We start from the raw sequence: 20,462 nt of genomic DNA, 5'->3' as shown, positions 1-20,462 counted from the left end.
ACAATTCTTACCGGTGATTCATCCTTTTACATCATTCGTTCTTCAATTCTTACGGTGGTTCGTCCAAGAGTTCTCTTCCTTCGTTATCATACAGATTCATTCGTTGTTTCAATCCTACCGGTGGTTCGGTGAAGACCTTTCCAAGTTGACACTATATCTATCTTAATCCTTTCTATGAGAATAAGTAGTATGCCAAATCCGTTGCTTGTCATCAACTTAAATTGGTGAAGGATACGCATAACATAATTCTTATTCTTGCTTCATCCAAATGATGGATTCGTTCCTCCGGAGTTCATTCACAATGACTAATTCTCGTTGTCAATTGTTCATCTTCTCTTTTTCCCGGAGTTCCAACCTCTTTCAATTATATCACCACGGAGATTCATCTAAATCGTTACAAGGATTCACCTTGTGTTTTGAACTTCTCTTTCCTTTCTTTCGATCTTCCTTTTGTTTTCTGGAGTTCTTCATGGAGACTCAACATGATGGTTCATCAAGGATTTAATTCCTTCTCGAAGTGTTCATTGAGATTCTTGTCAGAGGAGCTCAAGCCTTCTCCATCTTGCAATTCGGAGTGCAACTCTTTCTACCGTATCATCGGAGGTGGTATTATGTCATTCTTGATAATTTGAGTTCATGTTTCATGATATGTTATCAAGAATGAAATATTTTAAATCCATCAATCTCGTCATTGGAGTTATCTTGGGTTATATTTCACCTAAAGCCTTCCCTAAGGATTGTTGCTATTTATGGCGCTTATAAATGACCCAATTTCCTCATTTATCCTCCCGGTGAAATAAGTTTCTCATCTTCTTGTTCATATCAATCCAATCTATCGTTTCCAGTAGTGGCAGAATGTCACCTCATAATTTGAGATGTATTCCATAAGACCATATCAAGCTTATTTTTTTCGTTGTTGGGTTTCCAGTAACTCCGTTCGACCCTTCTCCTAAAGATGCCTTTTCAAGCTCTTTTGTGGCAGAAGTTGGCATTTTCTTCTCCATTCTCCTATTTCAATTATCTATCTTCTATTCTTTTGTTCCGGAGGCATTGTCATGTTGCTCTTTTCAACCCATCATCTCGTTTTGTCAAAGATCATGTTCTTTTCAAGCCTATCCATTTAACCGGAGCGTTGTGTCCTCTGCTCAAGTTCTTTTCGCCTTATCAAGCCTTGCATCTCTTTTCAACCGGAGTGCTGTCTGAGATTTTTCTTACCCCTTGTTCCATTCATTCAATAGTTCCGGAGGCAGTATGTTGTGATTTCATCAAGTATCTTCTCATCTTACCAAGTTCTTATTCAACTCCTTTTTCTTTTCAATCGGAGTGCTGCCCGAAGTTGTTCTTCCTTGTTCCTCTTTTCTACTGGAGTGTTTTCAACTTCGTTCATCTTTGTTGTATTCTTTTCTCAAAATGGCGTAACCTCACAAGGTTCTTTGGTTTCGCTCGTTTGTCAAAGAAGCAACTTAGTTTTACCTCTTCTATTTTCTCTTCTGTTTTCCCTCCGGTGCCATCCTAGATCTCGGGACAAGATCCTCTCGTAGTGGTGGAGTGTTGTAATGCCCCAAGACCGGAGCTTCAGATGCCTTCCATGTTTCCGGGTGTTGTCAGGTGATTTGTTTTGGTTCATTGCATCATGTGCATTGCATCATGTCATCATGTCATCAGTCTTTTTGCATCTCAACTAAATAAATGGCATGGATCTTTGATCCAATTAAATCGAGGGATATTCACTATGGTGATTACTCTTTAAAACATATTCTCCCAATATTTTAGGGAGCTATATAAATTATATTCCAATAATTTGGAATCACCCATAACACACGTGCATATAATCCACGCCTTTCTGCTTCGAGTTGATCTCCAAACCTTGCCGAAAATTCTTTCTTCTTTTTTATGAGGCTCCTCCAAAAGTCTCAACATTTTTGGACCTTCTCAAACCTCACTTCCTATTCAAATCATTTGAAATTAATTTCAAATGAGTTTGAATTCAACTTCAACCGCGTGCCCACTTCTATTTTGCGGGATCAAGCTCATTTTTACAAGTCCGGGGAAATTATCCCTATGCGCAAAATCCTTTCCTAACCCTCTCCTTATTTTCCCTCTCTCGATTTTCTTTTCTGCTAAAGGATACAAGAGGAGATAGAGAGAGAGAGAGAGAGAGAGAAGCCCAGCCTAGGCCTAAGGCCCAGCCACCAGTCTCCCTAGGCGTCGCCTCCCTCTCCACTAGGCCCATCTCTCCCCGCTACCCACCTGGGCCTCACAAACTGCAGCATCGGCCCACGGCTAAGGCCCGAGCGAACCCTAGCCTATCTCCCTCTCGTTCCCTAGCCCGATCCTCCTCTTCCCTCGTGCCCATCGTTCCCTCGCGCCGCCAGGGAACCGCATCTCGATCCCCTCGCCCTCTCCCCATCGAACCTTTCCTCTCGCTCGTCTCCTTCTTTCCCTGCGCCCGATCCCCCATCTCCCTTCTCTGCCTCCTTCCTCCTCCACCGCGCCAAGCATCCCCTTCTCCTTCCCGAGACTGCCGCTGGCGCCCCAGCAGGCTGCTGCCGTTCGTCTCCTCTGCCTCATGCTTGCGCAGCCGCGCGTCAAGAGGCCGCTGCCCGCTCCTCCCTCGATCCCGCCGGAATCCAGTGCCGGCCTCGTCCCCTCCCTCAAGCACGTCGTCTCCTCCCTCCTTCCTTTCCTGCAGCGCGTCCCCGACCACCTAGGCCGAAGCCCCTGCTGCTGCGCGTGGGACAGGAGGTCCCCATGGAGGCTGCCCCTTGCCTCGTCCTCTGCCATGGCTGTAGAAGCATGCCGTGAGATGCCGCCGTGCTACTTTGCCGTCCGGCCACCGTCGCTGCCCCCACCGGGGCTGCATGTTTCGGTTCGCCAAGTACCACCACACCCGAGTCTTTGCCTTGCTTCATTTTGGGATTGAAGACCGAGACGAGACCGCCAAGATGTATCCTGGTGTCGTCGAAGACACGTGAACGTCTACACGACGACCGGCGAGTACCTCTTCACAAGTACCACTACGCGCGAAGACGCCAAGACAGTTTCGGGATTCACCAAGTACCACTACGGTCGGAGACCTCGACGTCCGACGCCTAAAACGATCACCGAACCGGAGATTACACCAAGTACTAGGTCAACGAGAACCGCCAAGTTCGTCTTCCGCCGTCTCCGAAATCGCCAAGTACCACGACGATACGACAACCACTACCGTCGACCCGCAAAGAACCCGTGGACGTCAAGTCCCTCGTCGTGATCCCGAACATCTACGGAAAATTGTGCAACTAAGAACGTGAACGACTACCATTGCCGAGTACCACTACTTCCCATGACGATCATGAATGACTACACCGCTTGACCCGAACCGCTCCGATAATGCACGCTTCGAAGGTATAACCCCGAGACGACCGCCATGAACATATGCATGTGTGATGTATGAGATGCTCGTGCTTGCACCGTGCTCGATTTGTCGGTGCACGTTGCTCTCTTTTACCTTGTCACCGTCATGTGGGAACCCGGTAACCGGGAGCACCCCACCTTCTATCGCATGTACGCTCCCGTCGCACTTTCTTTGCACCGGGATCTCAATCGAGTTATCGGAACTGGAACGTTGCCGTGGCACCGTTTCGTTATCGTTGCCATGCCTCCCCTTTTCATTTCCGCCACGTTGACAAATGCTTCTTAATATGCTGTTGTCAACTTTTCTTAAAATTGCATAAAACTTGAGCATGTCATCCGCATCATGTTAACAACATTAAGATGGCTTAAATTGTTGTTGCACCTAATTACTAATGCATGTCGGGATTTACTGGATTCGTTGTTTGTATATCCGGCCCCATTTAAATTGCTTAGATTGTGTAGTTTACTCATGTTTCACCTCTTGCCATGTTAACCAACCTTTAATATTGTTGAGTACATAACCGAGAGAGAACTAAATAAGTCATGAGGTGTTTTCTTCAATATGCAATTAAACCGGACATGCATCATACTTGGTTGTGCATCGTGCCATGCTTATGTGGTGGTTGTTTTACTATGTTGTTTGCTTCTTTCCAGTGTTGCTTCTTCGGGTTAGTTCCGATAACGTCGCGTTTGTGAGGATCCGTTCGACTACGTCCGTTTGTCTCCTTCATGAACTCGTTCTTCTTCCTTGCGGGGTCTCGGGCAAGATGACCATATCCTCGAAATCACTTCTATCTTTGCTTGCTAGTTGCTCGCTCTTTTGCTATGCCTATGCTGCGATACCTACCATTTGCTTATGATGCCTCCCATATTGTTAAGCCAAGCCTCTAACCACCTTGTCCTAGCAAACTGTTGTTTGGCTATGTTACTATTTTGCTCAGCCCCTCTTATAGCATTGTTAGTTGCAGGTGAAGATTGGAGCTTGTTCCTTATTGGAACATGGATATTTTGTTGGGATATCACAATATCTCTTATTTAATTAATGCATCTATATACTTGGTAAAGGGTGGAAGGCTCGGCCTTATGCCTGGTGTTTTGTTCCACTCTTGCCGCCCTAGTTTCCGTCATATCGGTGTTATTTTCCCGGATTTTGCGTTCCTTACACGGTTGGGTTATAATCTGAACCCCTTAATAGTTCGCCTTGAATAAAACTCCTCCAGCAATGCCCAACATTGGTTTTACCATTCGCCACCTAGCCTCTTTTTCCCTTGGGTTCCGCGGACTCAAGGGTCATCTTTATCTAAACCCCTGGGCCAGTGCTCCTCTAAGTGTTGGTCCACCTTCTCAGCTGCCGGTGGCCACCAGGGGCAACTCTGGCTGGCCTACCAGAAGTTTGGACGATCCGGTGTGTCCTGAGAACGAGATATGTGCAGCTCCTATCGGGATTTGTCGGCACATTCAGGTGGTGTTGCTGGACTTGTTTTACCATGGTCGAGGATGTCTTGTAACCGGGATGCCGAGTCTAATCGGATTGTCTTGGGAGAAGGAATATCCTTCATTGACTGTGAGAGCTTGTGATGGGCTAAGTTGGGACACCCCTGCAGGAATTTGAACTTTCGAAAGCCGTGCCCGCGGTTATAGGTAGATGGGAGTTTGTTAATGCCAGGTTGTAGAAAACCTGAAGTTGACCTTAATTAAAATACATCTACCGCGTGTGTTACCATGATGGTCTCTTCTCGGCGGGGTCCGGGAAGTGAACACGGTGTTGGAGTAATGCTTGACGTAGGTTGTTCTAGGATCACTTCTTGATCATAGTTGTTCGACCGTGCTTTTGCCTTCTCTTCTCGCTCTCATTTGCGTATGTTAGCCACCCAAATATGCTAGTCGCTTGTTGCAGCTCCACATCATACCTTACCTTACCTATAAGCTTAAATAGTCTTGATCGCGAGGGTGTGACATTGCTTAGTCCCCGTGACTCACAGATACTTCCAAACCAGTTTGTAGGTGCTGATGATACCATGCATGTGATGCAACCGAGATCAAGGAGGAGCTCGATGAAGATCGTGTTCGTTATGTTGTTTCCGTTTCCAGTTGATCAGTAGTGGAGCCCAGTTGGGACGATCGGGGATCTGTGTAGCTTTTGGGGTAGTCTTCTTTTATTTTGGTTCCGTAGTCGGACCTTGATTGTATCTGGATGATGTAATGCTTTATTCATGTATTGTGTGAAGTGGCGGTTGTAAGCCAACTATGTATCTTTCCCCTTATGTATTACATGGGTTGTGTGAAGATTACCTCACTTGCGACATTGCTTTCAATGCGGTTATGCCTCTAAGTCGTGGTTCGACACGTGGGAGATATAGCCGCATCGAGGGCGTTACACCGACATGCTTTATTACACCTCCGAAGACATCGACGGTATGGACGACGATGCCGGAGAGGAGCAGGCCCAAAACCCGCCGGTCACCGGACGTTGGATGGCCACCTCCTCGTATGATGTATGCATGGCGGATACACCTAAAAACGGTGATGATGATAACGAGAAAAACCCAGTTGAGGACGAACCTCCTGAGATACTGCCGAAACATCGACGTCAGCGGCGACACTCTAAATCTCGTCGTGGTAAGAACAGCAATACCGGCACCAAAGACAATGATACTCCGAAGAATGCCAAAGACCAAGAAGACCCCATTGAACCAACATCCGAATAGGATGATCGGAAGGACGGGCAAGTCGACCCTGGTGAACAAACAGGGAACAATGACTCGGAGGACAACAACTATCTGCCACTCTCTGAAGACGACGTAAGCCTCGGCGACGATGATTTTATCGTGCCAGAGGAACCTCTCGAACAAGAGCGCTTCAAGCGGCGGCTAATGGCCACGGCTAGAAGCCTAAAAAAGAAACAATAGTAGCTGCAAGCTGACCAAGATCTGCTCAACGACAGATGGACTAATGTCTTGGCAGTCGAAGAGTACAGCCTCGAACGCCCAACAAAGAGTTACCCAAAGCGTAAACTGCTACCCCAATTTGACAACGAGGCGCTGGAGCCCATACCACCCGCACATAACGCGGCTGGCGGACCCAACCGAACACCATGTGGCCAGGGCAGAATGGCAACTCAGGCCGAACACCAGCCCGCTCCACCTCGCCGTAAAACCAGAGAAACAACAACTCGGGGGGTATACATATGACCTGCGACAAGACCTGGAAAATAGAGAAGGTCAAACCAGATCAATCTATGGATCGCGGGGCACGCCCCGGTGCAAGAGGACGGTTACCAATCCCGGCACGACAAGTATAACCACGCCCCGGCCGAAAACCGCATACGGACTTCATCCGAACTGCGCTGTGACACGACCTGATATAGGGGCTCCGCAAACCCCCTATTCTTTACCGGTGAGGTAATGGAGCACCAGTTCCCAGAAGGGTTCAAACCCATAAACATCTAATCATACGACAACACAACAGATCCCACAGTATGGATTGAAGACTTTCTTCTCCACATTCACATGGCTCGTAGTGACGATCTACACGCCATCAAATACCTTCCCCTCAAACTTAAGGGAACAGCACGTCACTAGCTGAACAGTCTACCAGAAAATTCTATTGGTAGTTGGGAGGACCTGGAGGATGCATTCAGAGACAACTTCCAAGGTACCTATGTTCGCCCCCCAAATGCCGATGACCTTAGCCACATAATCCAGCAACCCGGGGAATCGGCCCGACAGCTTTGGACAAGGTTCCTAATAAAAAAGAACCAGATTGTGGATTGTCAGGACGTAGAAGCCCTCGCGGCCTTCAAACATAGCGTCCGAGACAAGTGGCTCGCCCGACACCTTGGCCAAGAAAAGCCGAGGTCCATGGCAGCCCTCACCGCACTTATGACCCGTTTTGCGTGGGAGAAGACAACTGGATTGCTTGCAGAAGCAATAGCGCCAGCGACCCTGGTACCTCTGAAACTAGGGACGTCAATGGCAAGCCACGATGTGACAAGCATAAGCGTCAAAACAACAATGAAGGAACGCAAGACATGGCGGTTAACGCTAGATTTAGCGGCTCCAATCCCGGTCAACGGAAAAAGCCATTCAAGGCAAACAGAGATGGCCCATCCAGTCTAGACAGAATACTTAATCGTCCTTGCCATATTTATGGCACCCCCAATAAACCCACCAATCATACCAACATAAATTGTTGGGTCTTCAAATAGAAATTGTTCCTGTAACCCCCAGTACTCCGAAACTTCCCGAAACCATTCTGGTGTTCGAATGTAACATTCCAATATATTGATCTTTACCTCTCGACCATTTCGAGACTCCTCATCATGTCCGTGATCTCATCCGGGACTTCGAACAAACTTCGGTCATCAAATCACATAACTCATAATACAAATCATCATCGAACATTAAGCATGTACACCCTACGGGTTCAAGAACTATGTAGACATGATGAGACACATCTCTGGTTAATAACCAATAGCAGAACCTGGATGCTCATATTGGCTCCTACATATTCTACGAAGATCTTTATCGGTCAAACCGCACAACAACATACGTCACTCCCTTTGTCATTGGTATGTTACTTGCCTGAGATTCGATTGTCGCTACCATCATACCTAGTTCAATCTCGTCACCGGCAAGTCTCTTTACTCGTTCCGTAATGCATCATCCCGTAACTACCTCATTAGTCACATTGCTTGCAAGGCTTATAGTGATGTGCATTACCGAGAGGGCCCAGAGATACCTCTCCGATACATGGAGTGACAAATCCTAATATTGATCTATGCCAACTCAAAAAACACCATCGGAGACACCTGTAGAGCATCTTTATAATCACCCTATTACGTTGTGATGTTTGATAGCACACAAGGTGTTCCTCCGGTATTCGGGAGTTGCATAGTCTCATAGTCACAGGAACATGTATATGTCATGAATAAAGCAATAGCAATAAAACTAAAGCATCATTATGCTAAGTTAACGGATGGGTCTTGTCCATCACATCATTCTCTAATGATGTGATCCCGTTCATCAAATGACAACACATGTCTATGGTCAAGAAACTTAGCCATCTTTGATTAACGAGTTAGTCAAGTAGAGGCATACTAGGGACACTCTGTTTGTCTATGTATTCACACATGTAATAAGTTTCCTGTTATTAAAATTCTTGCATGAATAATAAACACTTATCATGATATAAGGAAATATAAATAACAACTTTATTATTGCCTCTAGAGCATATTTCCTTCAGTCTCCCACTTGCACTAGAGTCAATAATCTAGATTACATAGTAATGATTCTAACACCCATGGAGTCTTGGTGTTGATCATATTTTGCTCGTGAGAGAGGCTTAGTCAACGGGTCTGCAACATTCATATCCGTATGTATCTTGCAAATGTCTATCTCTCCCTCCTTCACTTGATCGCGGATGGAATTGAAGCGTATCTTGATATGTTTGGTTCTCTTGTGAAATCTGGATTCCTTTGCCAAGGTAATTGCTCTAGTATTGACACAAAAGATTTTCATTGGACCCGATGCACTAGGTATTACACCTAGATCGGATATGAACTCCTTCATCCAGACTCCTTCATTTGCTGCTTCCGAAGTAGCTTTGTACTCCGCTTCACACGTAGATCCCGCCACGACGCTCTGCTTGGAACTACACCAACTAACAGCTCCACCATTCATTATAAATACGTATCCGGTTTGTGACTTAGAGTCATCCGTATCAGTGTCAAAGCTTGCATCGACGTAACCATTTGCGACAAGCTCTTTGTCACCTCCATAAACGAGAAACATATCCTTAGTCCTTTTCAGGTATTTCAGGATGTTCTTGACTGTTGTCCAGTGATCCACTCCTGGATTACTTTGGTACCTCCCTACTAAACTTATAGCAAGGCACACATCAGGTCTGGTACACAGCATTGCATACATGATAGAACCTATGGCTGAGGCATAGGGAATGACTTTCATTTTCTCTCTATCTTCTGCAGTGGTCGACCATTGAGTCTGACTCAACTTCACACCTAGTAACACAGGCAAGAACCCTTTCTTTGACTGATCCATTTTGAACTTCTTCAAAACTTTATCAAGATATGTGCTTTGCGAAAGTCCAATTAAGCGTCCCGATCTATCTCTATAGATCTTATTGCCCAATATATAATCAGCTTCACTGAGGTCTTTCATCGAAAAATTCTTATTCAAGTATCCTTTTATGCTATCCAGAAATTCTGTATTATTTCCAATCAACAATATGTCATCTACATATAATATTAGAAATGCTACAGAGCTCCCACTCACTTTCTTATAAATACAGGCTTCTCCAAAAGTCTGTATAAAACCATATGCTTTGATCACACTATCAAAGCGTATATTCCAACTCCGAGAGGCTTGCACCAGTCCATAAATGGATCGCGGGAGCTTGCATACTTTCTTAGCACTTTTTGGATCGACAAAAACCTTCTGGTTGCATCATATACAACTCTTCTTTAAGATATCCATTAAGGAATGCAGATTCGACATCCATTTGCCAAATTTCATAATCATAAAATGCGCCAATTGCTAACATGATTCGGACAGACTTAAGCATCGCTACGGGTGAGAAACTCTAATCGTAGTCAACTCCTTGAACTTGTCGAAAACCTTTCGCTACAAGTCGAGCTTTGTAGACAGTAACATTACCGCCAGCGTCAGTCTTCTTCTTAAAGATCCATTTATTCTCTATTGCTTGCCGATCATCAGGCAAGTCAACCAAAGTCCACACTTTGTTTTCATACATGGAACCTATCTCAGATTTCATGGCCTTAAGCCACTTCGCGAAATCTAGGCTCATCATCGCTTCCTCATAGTTCGTAGGCAGGGCCGGTCCTAGGGTTTCAGGGGTCCGGGGCGAAACTAAATGTCGGGGCTCCTTAGAGTGGGACTGGCTTTATTGCCATTTCGACTTTTTTTGGTCGATCTAACATTTTAATCTTGCACCCGGTGCGGCACATAATTATTTTCAAAAATAAGGAGGCGGAATTGGAAGTGTTATCAAATATGATGTGTTCCCAAAACAAAAGTGTTACCATGTTATGAAAAATCATGAAGTGTTTTATTTCTTGGACGAGTGTTTGCATATCCGCACTACAAAAACATATGTTATCCAATCAGTTTAATAGGATAAGCATATGTACATTGCAATTAGCGCCCAAGGTAGTGACTCTTAGACATAGTAGTATGTAATTGGCATTTCCTATATGTTTTCTGCAAGCCTCGCACAGGGTCTCTATGAATTAGATATATCCTTAGTAATTGAAAAGTACTCGATAAATCTTATTAATAATTAAATCAATAATAAGCATCGCTAGCAAAAACCAGTCAATCTATTATCAATGCCCTACTATACCGATGAAGACGAAATATTGATTATTGTTTGTAATCTATTTTTTTATTATCATAGTAAAGTCGCTAGGTACCTTCTAAAAATATCAGCTTCTAGTCTCTCGGCGTAGGGATCGGTGATGGGGCATCTCCAGATCTCCGGCTGAAGCTTCGCCGGCCACATGTGCGCTGTGTCGTCCGCCGTTGTTCTTGCGGTGTGGGCGTGGCGACGACTACTGATCCGACGAGGGCGTGGCATGGCGTGACCCGTGAGCTGATTAGGCAAAAACGCATCCGTGGAAGTCGCCGCCATCATGTGCCTCGTGGCTCGTGGGTGAGGTCGTAACAGATGTGTCGCTCTGTGCGGCATCGCTACTGTTTTCTGAACAAAGGCCGTGTGATTTTATCTTCTATACGCAGTATCTTGGGCCTGCATGGTCTCTTATATTTTCCAATGCACGTAGCAGCAGGCCGACGTAACACACATAAGCACACATCCCTGGGCGGGGGCCCCTTCGTTCCGGGGCCCCGGGTCGGCCGCCCCCCTTGCCCCCCATCAGGGCTGGGACTATTCATAGGTTCGTCCTGGTCAAGTAACATGACCTCTAGACCAGGATTACTGTACCACTCTGGTGTGGATCATACTCTAGTTGACTTACAAGGTTCGGTATTAACTTGATCAGAAGTATCATGATCATCATCATTAACTTCCTCACTAATTGGTGTAGGAATCACTGGAACTGATTTCTGTGATGAACTACTTTCCAATTCGGGAGAATGTACAATTACCTCATCAAGTTCTACTTTCCTCCCACTTACTTCTTTCCAAATAAACTCCTTCTCTAGAAAGGATCCATTCTTAGCAACGAATATCTTGCCTTTGGATCTGTGATAGAAGGTGTACCCAACAGTCTCCTTTGGGTATCCTATGAAGACACATTTCTTCGATTTGGGTTTGCCCTTATCAGGTTGAAGCTTTTTCACATAAGCATCACAACCCCAAACTTTAAGAACGATAGCTTAGGTTTCTTGCCAAACCACACTTCATATGGTGTCGTCTCAATGAATTAAGATGGTGCCCTATTTAATGTGAATGCAACCGTCTCTAAAGCATAAACCCAAAATGATAGCGGTAAATCGGTAAGAGACATCATAGATCGCACCATATCTAATAAAGCACGGTTACGACGTTCGGACACACCATTATACTGTGGTGTTCCAGGTGGCGTGAGTTGTGAAACCATTCCACATTGTTTCAAATGAAGACCAAACTCATAACTCAAATATTCACCTCCACGATCAGATCGTAGAAACTTTATTTTCTTATGATGATGATTTTCCACTTAACTCTGAAATTCTTTGAAATTTTCAAATGTTTCAGACTTATGTTTCATCAAGTAGATATACCCATATCTGCTCAAATCATCTGTGAAGGTCATAAAATAACGATACCCGCCGCGAGCCTCAACACTCATCGGACCACATACATTAGTATGTATTATTTCCGATAAGTCAGTTGCTCGCTCCATTGTTCCGAAGAACGAAGTCTTAGTCATCTTGCCCATGAGGCATGGTTCACAAGCATCAAGTGATCCATAATCAAGTGATTCCAAAAGTCCATCAGCTTGGAGTTTCTTCATGCGCTTTACACTAATATGACCTAAACGGCAGTGCCACAAATAAGTTGCACTATCATTATTAACTTTGCATCTTTTGGCTTTAATATTATAAATATGTGTATCACTACAATCGAGATTCAACAAAAATAGACCACTCCTCAAGGGTGCATGACCATGAAAGATATTACTCATATAAATAGAACAACCATTATTCTCTGATTTAAATGAATAACCGTCTCGCATCAAACAAGATCCAGATATAATGTTCATGCTCAACGCTAGCACCAAATAACAATTATTTAGGTCTAAACCTAAGCCCAAAGGTAGATGTAGAGGATGCATATCGATAGAGATCACATCGACTTTGGAACCATTTCCCACGCGCATCGTCACCTCATCCTTAGCCAATCCTCGTTTAATCCGTAGCCCCTGTTTCGAGTTGCAAATATGAGCAACATAACCAGTACCAAATACCCAGGCGCTACTACGAGCATTTTTAAGGTACACATCAATAACATGAATATCAAATATACCTTTCACTTTGCCATCCTTCTTATCCGCCAAATACTTGGGGCAGTTCTGCTTCCAATGACTAGTCCCTTTGTAGTAGAAGCACTCAGTCTCAGGCTTAGGTCCAGACTTGGGCTTCTTCCCTTGAGCAGCAACTGGCTTGCTGTTCTTCTTGAAGTTCCCCTTCTTCCCTTTGCCCTTTTTCTTGAAACTAGTGGTCTTGTTCACCATCAACACTTGATGCTCCTTCTTGATAGCTACCTCCGCAGCCTTTAGCATTGCGAAGAGCTCAGGAATTGTCTTTTCCATCCCTTGCATATTATAGTTCATCACGAAGCCTTTATAGCTTGGTGGCAGTGATTGAAGAACTCTGTCAATGACACTATCATCAGGAAGATTAACTCCCAGCTGAGTCAAGTGGTTGTGGTACCCAGACATTCTAAGTATGTGTTCACTAACAGAACTATTCTCCTCCATTTTGTAGCTATAGAACTTGTTGGAGACTTCATGTCTCTCAACTCGGGCATTTGCTTGAAATATTAACTTCAACTCTTGCAACATCTCATATGCTCCATGACGTTCAAAATGTATTTGAAGTCCCGATTCTAAGTCGTAAAGCATGGCACACTGAATTATCGAGTAGTCATCAGCTTTGCTCTGCCAGATGTTCATAACGTCCGGAGTTGCTCCTGCAGCAGGTCTTGCACCTAGCGGTGCTTGCAGGACGTAATTCTTCTATGCAGCAATGAGGATAATCCTCAAGTTACACACCCATTCTGTGTAGTTGCTACCATCATCTTTCAACTTAGCTTTCTCTAGGAACGCATTAAAATTCAAAGGAACGGTAGCACGGGCCATTGATCTACAATAACATAGACATGCAAATACTATTAGGTACTAAGTTCATGATAAATTAAAGTTCAATTAATCATATTACTTAAGAACTCCCACTTGGATAGACATCCCTCTAGTCATCTAAATGATCACGTCATCCATATCAACTAAACCATGTCCGATCATCACATGACATGGAGTAGTTTTCAATGGTGAACATCACTATGTTGATCATATCTACTATATGATTCACGTTCGACCTTTCGGTCTCAGTGTTCCGTCGCCATATCTGCATATGCTAGGCTCGTCAAGTTTAACATGAGTATTCTACACGTGCAATACTGGCTTGCACCCATTGTATGTGAATGTAGAGCTTATCACACCCGATCATCACGTGGTGTCTTGGCATGATGAACTATAGCAACGGTGCATACTCAGGGAGAACACTTATACCTTGAAATTTAGTGAGGTATCATCTTATAATGCTACCGTCGTACTAAGCAAAATAAGATGCATAAAGGATAAACATCACATGCAATCAAAATGTGTGACAAGATATGGCCATCATCATCTTGTGCTTTTGATCTCCATCTCCGAAGCACCGTCATGATCTCCATCGTCACCGGCTTGCCACCTTGATCTCCATCGTAGCATCATTACTATTGCTTCTACGACTATCGCTACCGCTTAGTGATAAAGTAAAGCAATTACATGGCGATTGCATTTCATGCAATAAAGCGACAACCATAAGGCTCCTGCCAGTTGCCGATAACTTTTACAAAACATGATCATCTCATACAATAATTTATATCTCATCATGTCTTGACCATATCACATCACAACATGCCCTGCAAAAACAAGTTAGACGTCCTCTACTTTGTTGTTGCAAGTTTTACATGGCTGCTATGGGCTTCTAGCAAGAACCGTTCTTACCTACTGTCGGTGTCAAAACCGGCGGATCTCGGGTAGGGGGTCCCAAACTGTGCGTCTAGGATCGATGGTAACAGGAGATGCGGGACACGATGTTTACCCATGTTCGGTCCCTCTCTATGGAGGTAAAACCCTACGTCCTGCTTGTTTGATATTGATGAATATGAGTATTACAAGAGTTGATCTACCATGAGATCGTAATGGCTAAACTCTAGAAGTCTAGCCTATGGGGGTATGGTAATGAGTATATGTGGTGTCCTTTCCGGACTATCCCCTTTGTTTTATATAGACACCGAGGGGATCTAGGGTTTACATGGAGTCGGTTACATAAGAAGGAATCTTCAGTCGCCGAGCTTGCCTTCCACGCCAAGTAGAGTCCAATCCAGACACGCTGCGGTCTTCGGCCTTCCTGTCTTCACAGCCCATTAGTCCGGCCCAAAGATAACAGGCCGGACGCCTGAGGACCCCTTAGTCCAGGACTCCCTCAGTAGCTCCTGAACCTGGCTTCAATGACGAGGAGTCCGGCATGCAGATTATCTTCAGAATTGCAAGGCGGGTTCCCCTTTCTCTGAACTCCAAGATAGTCTTCGGATGCAATGATAGTATCCGGACCTGTCTCACACACAACCGCAGAGAGAATATAACATTTGCACAAATCTAATCTGTTGACAACTTTTTTCCAACACGACATCGCGTCTGTCCGGTTATATTTCGAATCATTTTTCTTCTGCCAATCCACGCTACGAGGCGCGGTTGCTACTGGCACGTCTTGTCAAAACAGAGATCGTGTCCCCTTATTGCGGGATTCTCATCAATGCGGGCATTGGTAACTCAACCGTGCCGTTTATACAGCCCTAGGGAACAGGCGAATCCTAAGGCGAGTGAGGAGGCGTTTAATATTTGCTGCCTTTATAAGGGGATACGGATTCCCTCTTCCTCTCCTCATGCTCTCTCTCTGTCTCCGCCTTCCCGATTGTCGGTGTCAAAACCGGCGGATCTCGGGTAGGGGGTCCCGAACTGTGCGTCTAGGCAGATGGTAACACGAGACAAGGGACACAATGTTTTTACCCAGGTTCGGGCCCTCTCGATGGAGGTAAAACCCTACTCCTGCTTGATTAATATTGATGATATGGGTAGTACAAGAGTAGATCTACCACGAGATCAAGGAGGCTAAACCCTAGAAGCTAGCCTATGGTATGATTGTTGTTCGTCCTACGGACTAAAACCCTCCGGTTTATATAGACACCGGAGAGGGCTAGGGTTACACCGAGTCGGTTACAATGGTAGGAGATCTACATATCCGTATCGCCAAGCTTGCCTTCCACGCCAAGGAAAGTTCCTTCTGGACACGGGACGAAGTCTTCAATCTTGTATCTTCATAGTCCAGTAGTCCGGCCGAAGGTATAGTCCGGCTATCCAGACACCCCCTAATCCAGGACTCCCTCGGTATCCCTTGAACCAGGCTTCAATGACGACGAGTCCGGCGCGCAGATTGTCTTCGGCATTGCAAGGCGGGTTCCTCCTCCAAGTACTTCATAGAAGATTTTGAACACAAAGGTAGTGTCTGGCTCTGCAAAATAAGTTTCCACATATTGCCATAGAGAGAATAATATTTACACAAATCTAATCTGCTGACGTATTCCGTAGCGTGACATCACACCACGACCAAGTCTTTATTCGAATCGTTTTACTGTCCCACCTCAGCGCGTTTAGCGAGGCGGTTTCCTTGGCACGTCTTGTCAAAGCAGAGATCGTGTCCCCTTATTCCGGGATTCTCATCAATACGGGCGTGGGTAACCCAACCGTACCCGTTGGTATGTTTTCTCGATCAAAGGCGAGTCCCAAACGGTCATGGGGAGGGCCCTCGGTATTCAACCTCTTATAAAGAGACTAAGGCCTTACTCCTTTCTTTCAATCTCAAACGAGTTCGCCCTTCGCCTCGAGTTCCAACACCCAAGGCTCCAGATTTCAGGCGCTTCGGACCTTCGACAATGTCTGGTTCCGACCTTCGAGGCCGATGGATGCCCTCCTCCGTCACGAAGGAGGACGTGCTGAATTTGAGAGAGGCCAGGTTCTTGACCGGCGAAATCTGGCATAGGCTGCCTGCTCAAGGGCAGGTCATTCCCACTCCCAAGCCTGGTGAGAGTGTGGTGTTCATGTCTCACTTTCTTCGGGGGCTAGGCTTCCCGACTGATCCCTTCGTGAGGGGGCTCATGTTTTATTATGGGCTGGAATTTCACGACTTAGCTCCGGAGTCCATCCTTCATATTTCCTCATTCATCATCGTGTGTGAAGCCTTCCTCCGTATTACTCCTCACTTCGGACTATGGCTCAAGACCTTCAAAGTAGGGCCGAAGATGATCGAGGGACGGCACGCAGAGTGCGGAGGTGCTTTTATAAGCAAGAATGCTGGTGCTTCATGGCCCGAGGGCTCTTTTCAAGAGCAGCCCAGCTTATGGCAACAAGAGTGGTTTTACATGACCGTTCCCAGGGGCACCAAGAGGGTGGCGCCACCTGCCTTTCACTCGGATCCCCCACCACAGCTAGTGTCATGGGTCAATAAAGGACTGGACTGGGGGACATCCAAGGACATGCCCTTGTTGCAGGGCCGCATTCGAGATCTCTTAGAAAGAGACATTAGCCTGGTCGTGGTGATGCAGGTCATGTTGATCCGCCGAGCCTTGCCCAGCAAACATTGCCCCCTTCGCCTGTGGGAGTTCAATCCGGAGGGACCACGAGCTCTCCAGCATTTCATGGGTGCAACGCCCGTGGAGATGTACAAATTGTTCTTCGGATCACAAGCAATGTGTCCGGACTTGACCGAGGATGCAGGCCTGAGGTGCAATCGCCCGGATATTCAAGTAAGTAGCCTTGTGCCCGGACTCGCTATCCGTATATTTATCATAAAATTGCCCCTAAAAGAGCTGTCCTTTAAACAGGAGTGGATAGCGAAAGCAAAGGTAATCAGGTGTCTGGCCCCCCTCCCCGAGACCACGCCGGATCCCGTGCTAGTCAGGATGTTGGAGGTTGTGCCTTTGTAGGAAAGCGAGGGAGGGGACAAGGAAGCTACAACCTCCTCGAAGAAGGTTGTACAGAAGGGAGGAATCGAAAATTCCTCTCCTCAGGGGAAGAAGAGGACCGCCTCTGACGACCCGGAGACCATGGCCTCAAAGCGGGGGAAGAAATCTTCGTCAGAGGATCCTGCGCCGGGGGATACTTCGGCCGAATTATGCCCTCAAGGGGATCAGCCCTCCACCGAGCCGTAAGTAGATAGGAGTTTTTCTTTTAAGAAATGAGAGAAATCCTTGCGTTATATCTGAGAAGAGTAATCGAAAATTTACCTTGTAGCTCGGACTTTAGCCCTTCTCAGCAGAGCTCGTCTTCAGGGGATCTTCTTCTGGAGATGATGGAGAGCGGAACGCCTCCCCCTGCCGTACTGCCTTGCGAGGCGGGCGACCCTGAGGTATCGTCGCGGAGGGTTTCTCCGAATCCGGCAGGGCCGGAAGGTAGTCATATGGCCCCCCAAAGCCCTCTATGTCCGGCCTTCAAAAAGGGCCATCGGACGAGTCCGACACCGTCTGGTGCACGGTCGGAGGAGCTGAAGGATCTGCTAGGGCAAGCATCTATCTCAGAGGAGCACCGTGCATTGATGGGTATGGTGATTGAGAGGATTTCATCCGCGGAGAGTGGATTGCACGAGGCCGTCAGGAGTTTACTGACTGGTTTTGAGGTACGCGAAATAATGTACCCTTTTTGGACAGTTGCGCATAAATAAGATGTGCCCTGTGTAGATAGTAGCCCCTGAGACTCTGTGCGTTGTCAAAAGTGACAACGCACAGAGGATCATAATCCTAGGTCTAATATGCCGCCTTCATATGTAGGTGGCGAAGTGTCGGGTGGCCAGCCGGACTGATGAATTTGCCGAGCTAAAGCGGCAACTTGACGTGGCAGATGCCGACATCGCGCTTGTCAACAAGCAGCTTGACGAGGCACAAGGTATGTAATTACTCCGGCGGCACCTGGTAAGAGGAGCTTTATGCCAGTATCTTACAATGTGTGTGCTTGATGCAGATGGTGCTGCTGCCATGGAGAATCTTTGGGCGGAACTTGCCCGAGCCAAGGAGCAAGCCAGGAAAAGTGATGCAGCTGCCGGAAAGGCAATTGAAGAGCTGAAAGACAAAAAGGCTGCTCACTGCCGAAGCAAGAAGGAAATGGCCGAGATGGCTGTGAAGCTGAAGAGCGCTGCTGACCGTTGCAAGCTTCTAGAAAAAGAAGATCAGGCGGAACAGACGGACCTGGAGAAGGCCGTTGCCGATGCCAAGGATGCTCGCTCTGCGATGAGAGCTATGGAGGAGGAGCTGTGATAGGCCAGAGAGATCGCGGCTGGAAAGCCCTTTATGCTGCAGAGGAAGTTTTGTGATCCTAAACATGCTCCGTTAGACCGGATGTGGAGTACGGCGGACACCTATCTGGATTTGGCAACGAGTGCCGCAGATGCGGCCGAACACTTCTGAGATCAAGAAGATCGCGAAGTGGAAAAGCTCTTTTGGTCGTAGTTCCACAATCCGGAGCGTCCACTGTCATTAGCCGATCGTTTGGCCGAATGGGCCGAGCTAAATAGGTTGTCCGGACTCGCCATGAAGTATGTCATTAGCCATCTGTGGCCAGAGAGGCCAGAGCCGAAAAGTTATTTCAACTTGGTGTGGCAGTTCCTTGGTGCGGCGCCACATATCAGTGCGATGAAGAGGTCAGCGTGCATAGAGGGTGCGCGGATGGCTCTTGCCCGTGTCAAGACATATTGGGCGGAAATGGAGGCCGCCGCTGTTGCATCCCCAGACTCGGATGGAAGTCGAGCACCTGCCGAGCACTATTTTCAGGAAGTTCTGCAAGGCGCTCGTTTAATAGAGACGTAGTGCTCGAAGGATACTATATTCGAATAGCATATATTATTGTAAAACAATATTTTGATAAATTGTAGAAGCTTTTTATACTTGTGCCTGCAAGTATTATAATACCTCCTGTGCGGCCATTTAACATATATGTATATATAATCTGAAAGATGGCAGTCGTCGGCTTCAGCCCCCACGCACATAATGCGGGAGTGTTCGCAGAAGGCGCATTTTCACACTTGATCCAACATCTTGTTCCTACAAAGGAGGTGATAGCGCAACGAACTAGGCAATCGGACTATGATGCTTTATCACTTTCACTTAGCCATAGGAGTTTGACAGTGAGGCTACTTATATAGCCCCTGGTGGCGCCTGTGCTCGCCCGAACTCGGGGCGCGTGTGTGCCTGGCTGGGAAGCGGCCCTTCGTTAATGCGGAGGAATTCGAAAGATTCCGGTAAGTCGTCGAGTGGTTGACCAGTCTCACGCTATATCATGACAGTTAGTTTTCAGCTTTCTCTACTGAGGTGCTCGCCTGGCCGAACCGGGGCACAATCGCAGTAGTTCTCCTGGTGCCGCCTTAGCCGATAGAGCAGAACATAAGGTAGCAAAACACAGGAGCCGGGCAAACCCAACATTTGACCAAAGACATGATTTGGAGCTGATGCATATAAGGCCAAACTCGCGACGCCGAACACTCCCTAAGGTATTTGGTCTTTATGAGGGCGGGCGGGATAACGCCCTTAGTAATAAGCCCCTAGTGTCCAGATACGCGCAAAACTCTGACGTGGCCACATGCCAAAACGCCAGCCTCCTCCTTGGTTATACCAAGAAACCAGGGGATGTGTATCAATAAGAGACAGTAAAAAAGGTTTACACAGGGTCTTAATCTGAAAAGAATCCTTGGAACGGGTCCCTGCTGCATGTCTGC

This window comes from Triticum dicoccoides, chromosome 7A, assembly GCF_002162155.2.
Source record: "Triticum dicoccoides isolate Atlit2015 ecotype Zavitan chromosome 7A, WEW_v2.0, whole genome shotgun sequence".
Taxonomy (NCBI): domain Eukaryota; kingdom Viridiplantae; phylum Streptophyta; class Magnoliopsida; order Poales; family Poaceae; genus Triticum; species Triticum dicoccoides.
The sequence above is the reverse complement of the archived record's forward strand: the minus strand, read 5'-3'. Positions refer to the sequence as shown.